General features: G+C 43.2%; 1 pseudogene; it reads left to right on the plus strand.

Annotated features, from left to right (window-relative positions):
• LOC100950604 overlaps positions 1-7067 on the plus strand; it is a 28737-nt pseudogene extending 21670 nt beyond the window's left edge.
• The last annotated feature ends 216 nt before the right edge of the window (positions 7068-7283 follow it).

A 7283-nucleotide genomic window follows, 5' to 3' on the forward strand; every position in this document is an offset into this window, starting at 1 on the left:
GTAGAGATGGAAGGTCCACTTTTGCTACTCAGAGTGTGGCCCAGCACCATCAGCATGACCTGGAACCTTGTGGTAGCTACAGAATCTTGAGCCCTACTTCCAACCTACCAAATCAGAATACATATTTTTCAAAATTCAAGGTGATGTGTTTGCACGTGAAAGTGTGACAAGCATTAGTACCTGCTGCTGTCTCCCTGGTGGTTTTGCCACAGTAGGAGTGTAGGGGACGCCAAGAGTCAGACCACTTCTGAGCAAGATGATCTGCAGCTGAGGGGTGGACCCTTGGGCCATTCGTCCACAGGTGCTCCTTATGGAGAAAGAGCCCAAGCCTTCAGCACGTGGTCATTGTTAATTACTCCTCTCACCTGTGTTGCAGTCTCAATAAAAGGCTAGTGCAGAGGTTGCTTGGGGCAACCCTGCTAAGAAGGGGTAGCCGGCCTCCTACAAGCTTGTACTTCTAATCTGAGTCATGCTGGTTCCTTCCTGCTGTGATCAAGACCAGGGCCACAGGGGCACAAGGGGTTGCGACATTTTGGCGTAGCAGGCAGGACACAACAGGACACCAGGGATGTGGACCAAAAGGGAAACTTGGAGGTAACGTGAAGCCTTTTGTATACAGTAGAAGGAAGTCCAAAGGGAAACTCTGCTTTGGGCAAGTGGGACCTTTGGCCAATCTAGAAGCTAGGGAACCTAGTTAAGTTGGGCCCGAGACCTGGCCAGTCCTGGGACCTGACAAGCGGTGGCGGGAGTAGGATGTGACGTAGGAGCCTAGACTTGCTAAGAAGGGACAGAGCTTTTGTAGTTCAGTGGAAAGTTGAGTGCATGCTCATGTGAGTAAAAGCCAGTGAATGATCACGCTTCCTTCTGTGAGTATATATTCCTTTATTTCTTTTCTTTTTACTACTCATATTGTTTCCTTTCCGGGGTTCCTTCTTCCTAATTGCATGTGATTCTGGCAAGGCTGTCAACTATAAAGGCTGGGCACCTGACTGAGCCTGGCTAGGAAAAAAAATTGGGGGGGGGGGATTGATACAGAGGAAGAGAGCCTTTATTCTTCTGAAATCATAAGGTACAAGAATAACATAGTTTTGGGACTGGCAAAGGTATCTTGCTACCACAGGGAGAGGGATTCTGGCCAGACAAGTCGGGCAGAGCAGAAAGATGGAGAGAGAGAAATTATTTAGACACCTGAGTTCAGGTGTGCCCCAAATCATGGAACTTGGACTTACAAGTTGAGGGAGCCAATACATTCAGTTTAGCTTAAAGCAGTCTTAGGTTGGTTTTCTACCATTTGTAGCTAAAAGAATGGTCCTGGTCCAGACGTTCCTAAAATTGGATTGTCTGTTCTCCCAAACTGGAAACTGACATCTGGACACATGAGAATAAATGGAGGGGACAAATTCACTATGAAGTTCATAACCTGTACTTTGGCCACTGAGTCAGTTTTGTGTAAGTGTCTGTAGAAGTATATTCTGAGTATGATTAAATGTAGAAGATTTAAAACCTCTAGTCACTTACGAGCCCTAAATACTGGTTATCTGTATAACTGCGGCAGACTGTATTTATTTTCTGGATTTAGAGACAATGCCTATTGAAATTAATATTTAAATTTATGCCAACCAATATGCAAATCAGGACAGCTTTGGTGCCTTAACAGGGGAGGACAGGATTGGAGCCCTGGCATTTCAGTGGTGCTGGTGCTTTGATGAAAGAAGACAAAGAGGACTGGAATGCAGATAAAACATGTTCCCGTGGAATACCCAATGCAAATGGGAAATTTATGGGCCTATAAACTGTTTTAAAACATAAAACAATACCTCAATTTAATATTGCTGTTTAACCATTCGTTAATTTACTCAGTGCAAACACTGCAACTTCCTGAAGTGAGGCTACCTATGAATACAACCTATAGCCACACACTCACCCACAATAAAACCACAGACAAAAATGTGTACTTTCACTTGTGCCAAACATCAACCTTTACATGTATAATTTTTTGTTCCACTTGAAACCCTGAAGCCTGCCTCTCTTCTATAGTCAAGTGATATTCACTGCTGGACACACATTCTACTCTCTGTACCTGGTGCCTATCACATACGGTGTAATTAAAATTATCCGTTAGAATTAGGTTAAGTTATGAATAACAGAAACTTGAAAAAGTCATGGCTTAAATAAAGTAGAAATATTTTTCTTTCTGAATGGAAAACGTGTGGAGATGGACAGTCTAGGACGAGCAGGGGGCCTCCATAATTATTGAGGATTAAACATGCTTCCAAATTTTCAAAGCACAGATCCCAGGATGGCGTCTCTAATCTGAGAGGGCGGCTGGGTCTCTACAACCGTAACATCCAGTTTCCCGGCAGCAGGGTGGAAGAAAGGAAGAAGGGTCTGCTCCCTCTCTTTAAAGGAAACGTGCTGGAAGAAGTTCCACAAGTTCTACTTCTGCCAAGTCTGTGTTCACCTCGTTGATCAGAATGTAGTTCTGTGCCCCAACCAGCAATGAAAGAGCTTGGGAAATATGGTCTTTTAGCTAGAAGGCTGTGTGCCCAGATAAAAATCATTATTCTGTTAATTTGAGGGAGAAGCAGAGAATAGATATTCAGAAGGCCATTAGTAAACTTTGCTTCAAATGTTAAAAATGTATTTGTTTATCAATTTATTTTGTGTTTCCCCCCACTAGAAACTAACTCCAGGTGGGCAAGGCCTTTGTTGTGTTCATGGTCATATCTTTAAGGCTAGTTTATATTTCTCTTCCCTCATTTTCTTCCACTAGTTTAAATACATGAGTCAACCAGAGTACTGTTGAATACAGAGACTGCATACAAATTTGGTGAGAAAGAGTGCTGTGATCAACTAATAATAATGTCTGCAGTGGACAGTCCATGCCTGCCTGGCTTTACCATTCCAGGCTTAAAGCAATCTCTGCAACCAACTAAAATGCTTAGAAATGTATGGCTACTATGAAGCCAGTTTAAATCGACATTCCAAAAGCCCTTATTCCAATTTATTATTTCCAATGTTCTATTCTGAGTAGAAATAGTGTTCTCTGAATTTTTTTTTTTTTAGCGTGGAGCTCTCTTAGGCAGTTGTAAATTTTGTAGGTTTCCAGAGTATTGCTAAAGGAATTATATGCAAATTTTAAGTTATACTTACTTGGCAAATTCTAACCAGAAAGTTGCTGGGAAGGGGGATTTTACAGTTCTTTAAAGGACAAAATGGAAAAACAGGTCATGAGTTTTATGCTGTCAGGGTAGAGTTGCAATTCTATGACATGTTCATTTTCTGATTCATTTAGAAAGCAGAGGGGGCCTGGAGGAGTGATAAGGACTTTTCAAGTTCAACACAAATGCTAGAAAGAAAAGCCTAGGCTCTCACAAGCCAAGCATGGGGACAAGAAGGCCAGAGTTAAATTAAACTCCAATTAAAAATAGCTAAGACTATTGAATAAAGCACCAAATTGCATCTAAAAAATTATGTCTCTAAAAAGCTGTCATTGCAGCAACCTTCTTTTCCTGCCCTACACAACACATTTAATCAGTATTGGTGACAGGGCAGCTACTTGATGAGGCTGTGATTCTTTCAGAGAGAGGGAATTATGTAGTCCTCCATAAAGATAAATCAGAATCACTAGGATAAAAGGGCCCTTGCAGACTCTGAACACACTTGCCTTGGGGCACATGTCCCTCTATCTTCTGACTTTCCCACTTGTGGGTCAAGAATTACTGCCTGATTAGAGTGACCTGCTTTCCTATTTAATTCGTGTCTTATTTATTGATATCCATGGAAAATGGCCTAGCAGTAAATAATATCCGGTAACTCTAGGTCTTAGTTTTGGTTCTTCTAAAAGTGGAATATAAGAGTCTTGGGAGCAAATTGTTTGTTTATTTTGGTTCCAGAAAGCAGGAGTGAGAAAGCAGAGAGATTGAGACCGGAAGGAGGGAAATCCAGTATACTAATGTGAGCTTGTTACAGAGGTCACACTGTGGAGAGCAGGAGCTTAATTTTTTCAGGACCCCAGGAAAGTTTACAAATGTATCCCAGGATTGTCCTCCTGAAGTATGGGAGATTGGCTCATTTATGCACCTGCTTCCATTTCTGTTTTGTTGCAAGTTGACCCAGGGCATTAACAAATGCCACCCTCTTCCACCCACTTCTGGGCTGTGCGCTTGTGTGGGCTGAATACCCCAGGGCAGGCTTCCTCAAACTATGGGCCGCGGGCCACATGCGGCCCGCCTAGGACATTTATCTGGCCCTCTGGGTGTTTTTGCCACCACTGCCTGTCCTGCTTAGCAGCCAACTCGTCCCAAGGCCCGCAGTCTGGCCCTCCAACGGTCTGAGGGACGGTAAACTGGCCCCCCATTTAAAAAGTTTGAGGACCCCTGCCCCAGTGCATCAGAGAACACTGTCCACCATTGCCCAGAAAAAAGGTCCAAGGAGTGTTGACCTTGAGGTGGACAGTGACAGAGCGAGGTGAGTCTGAGATTACTCAGAGCTGTCTACTGCAGCTACAGCTGAAGTCAGAGGTGGACTGGGCGGGAATGATGGGGTGGGTACCAGAGGTACCTGCTACCATCCCTGATTATGATCTGGAACTCAGTTAATGTGTGGCAGTTTGATTTAGAACCATGGCTATAATCAATGCATTTGGTAGCACATTGGAACTGAGGATGTGACTTAAAATTGGTATTAACCCAGAGTTACAAAGTGAAGACTAATGTCACGATAGTCATCTTACATATAGATGTATACAGATGTAATTTAAGCCCTTGGATTCCCTTTTTGCCCCCTTCCTCCTGGTTAACTTTCAAATTTTTCCTCTGTATGCTAGTACCTCTACCCAAGGGTACAGAAAGAAAATCAGATTGATGAAAATAGAACCTGTCAAATGCTAAGATTTGGAGATTACATGTGATTTTAATTTTTCTATGCTGTCTATCCAATTTCTGTAGTTAATTGAGGCACAGCTCATAACCTTAGATAATCAACGTAGAACACAGAAAAGAAAGATGCATCAACTGCTTATTATTGTTGTGTCTAGATTTGCTGTGTTTTGTGGGCACTACAGTCAAAGGGAAAGGGGGAAGCAGGGCATGGTAAAGGCTGCCAAGGCTACTGCCCCTTGCAAGCCATGAGATGTGGGGTGAGGCAACGAACCTCATTGAGCCTCAATTTCCTCAATTATAGGGTAGGGGCAATAAGAGCTTTCTTGCAGGGTTAGTGCAAGGATTAAGCATTATTACGCAAAGGTCTTTGGCATAACAGAAGTGCATTACTACAAGCCAATAGATGAATACATGAAAAATCTCATTTCTATTTTATATCCCACTTCAGCTTAGTTTCTGGGCAAAGCATACATTTACTGAAACAAACTGCTATGATTCATTCAGACTAAACCATTGAACATAAAATTAGAAAGTCTCTTGGGTTAATATTGAGCTGAAAATAAACATACTCTCCATTTTACCTAACATTCCCAGAAGATAAAGCAGTCTCCTGGTGACCAGAATAAGGCCTTCAAACCAGAAATATCCAGCAGCAAGTGTCCCATAGCCATTCCTACTCATATTCCAGACACAGTGAGAAGAGAGGCAGGCCCAGAGCAGGATGGATGAGGGCAAACCCTCATGGTCCTTCACTGTCCCAACTGTCTACATCCATTGTAGGGAGGATTTTGGTTCACTCTTCAGCCCAAGGCAGACTCTCTCAAGAGCAACAGGACTCTGGTCTTCAAATCCAGAGGTAAGGGAAGATTTTCTGAGAGGTACATAAGCACGCCTAGATTTAAGGGGTTCTGTTTCCAGTTCCTCAACTTTTGTACGTATTCTTCCTAAATTGAGCAGTGGTGGCCTGAAAATAAGACTGCTTCTCTCTTCCATATTCCCTTTTATAATCTCCCTTCCACTACTTCACTGAAGAAAATATGGATCCTCACCTGCCCCAAATCCTACTATATACAATGCATTGTCCAGGATGTCAAAAACTCTATGGTACCCAACAAAAGGACAAGTAGAAATAGAGTATTTTTTAAAAGAACCTTGTCTTTTGCATATTTTAGATATGCCAAAGACACATTTTCTGCTGAGGGAGAGCCCTGTGACTTGTGATAAGGAGTAAAGGAGGCAAGGTCTCATTTGATGGCAAGGCTGGGAGTATTATCTGTCTATCTGTAGCAGGTGGCTATCATCGAGACATGTCTTAACATATTTATTTGGATTTAATAAATGAAGTCAGATATGCTCTGGTGGAAAGGAAGCCTGGTTTGGCTAACTGGTTTGACAATGAGGACTGTATATATGGCAGACATTTTCTGTTAAAGAATGAACTAAGTTGGATTCAAAATATTCACAGCATAATTCACCTTAATCCAAAGGTCCTTGGGCAAGGTGCTCAGTTCCTTCAGCAACAACCTTGACCCTTAGCTTTTTGTAGAAAGCACCTACCAGGGGAGTGTGGTATCCAACTGATAGCATTGGTTCTACCAATGCCTTATCCATCCCCAACACAGATGATTAGGACAGTGATTACCACCAGGAGTCCTACAAGGAGTTACACAAGGACCAGAAGCAGTGGCAAGCACGCACTCAGGCTAAGCAGAAGAGGAGGGATGCCATCCCCGCAGAGGCTAGGATGACCTTTAGATTATTGCCCCCACCTGCCAGTAGCAGGACATTTCCATTGGCTCTCAAAAGCTCACCAAAGCCTGGATCTACAGAAGACCATTGACTACATCCAGTTTTTGCACAAGGAAAAGAAAAAGCAGGAGGAAGAGGTGTCTACATGATGCAAGGATGATATGGCACTAAAGACCACAAAGGTGACCTATGAGCAGATTGTGAAGGCACCAGGACAAGCCCCATGAGGGAAGGATCCAGTCAAGTTCATCTTGTTTCAGGGCATCCTGGACTCTGTTCCAGTCTTTCAGTGCTTCCATCTCTGTGGCCAGCTTCCAGGAAGCTGTGGAAGCCATTGGCCTGTGTCTTCGACTAGACTGAGGAGTGCTGTAAGCCACGACCCTACCAGAGTTGGTGATTGGTGCCCTGCACCAACTGAAACACCAGCTCTACTGACTGGCTCATGGAAACTTGCATACCAGCCACCAAGAGGTCTTTGAATCTCTGTTTGGTCATGGAGCTTCTAGGCCCATGAGCTTGGATTACCACTGGTCAGTTGGTTTCTATTTGGCATTTGGTTTTCCCAGCCACACTTTATCATCAGTGGGGCTTGGGTGTTTGTTTTGTTAAAGCTGATTAATTTATTATTTTGACCATAAAACTTGAACCGAC

This window comes from Otolemur garnettii, unplaced genomic scaffold (assembly GCF_000181295.1).
Source record: "Otolemur garnettii isolate 467f Iridium unplaced genomic scaffold, OtoGar3 scaffold00041, whole genome shotgun sequence".
Classification (NCBI taxonomy): Eukaryota; Metazoa; Chordata; class Mammalia; order Primates; family Galagidae; genus Otolemur; species Otolemur garnettii.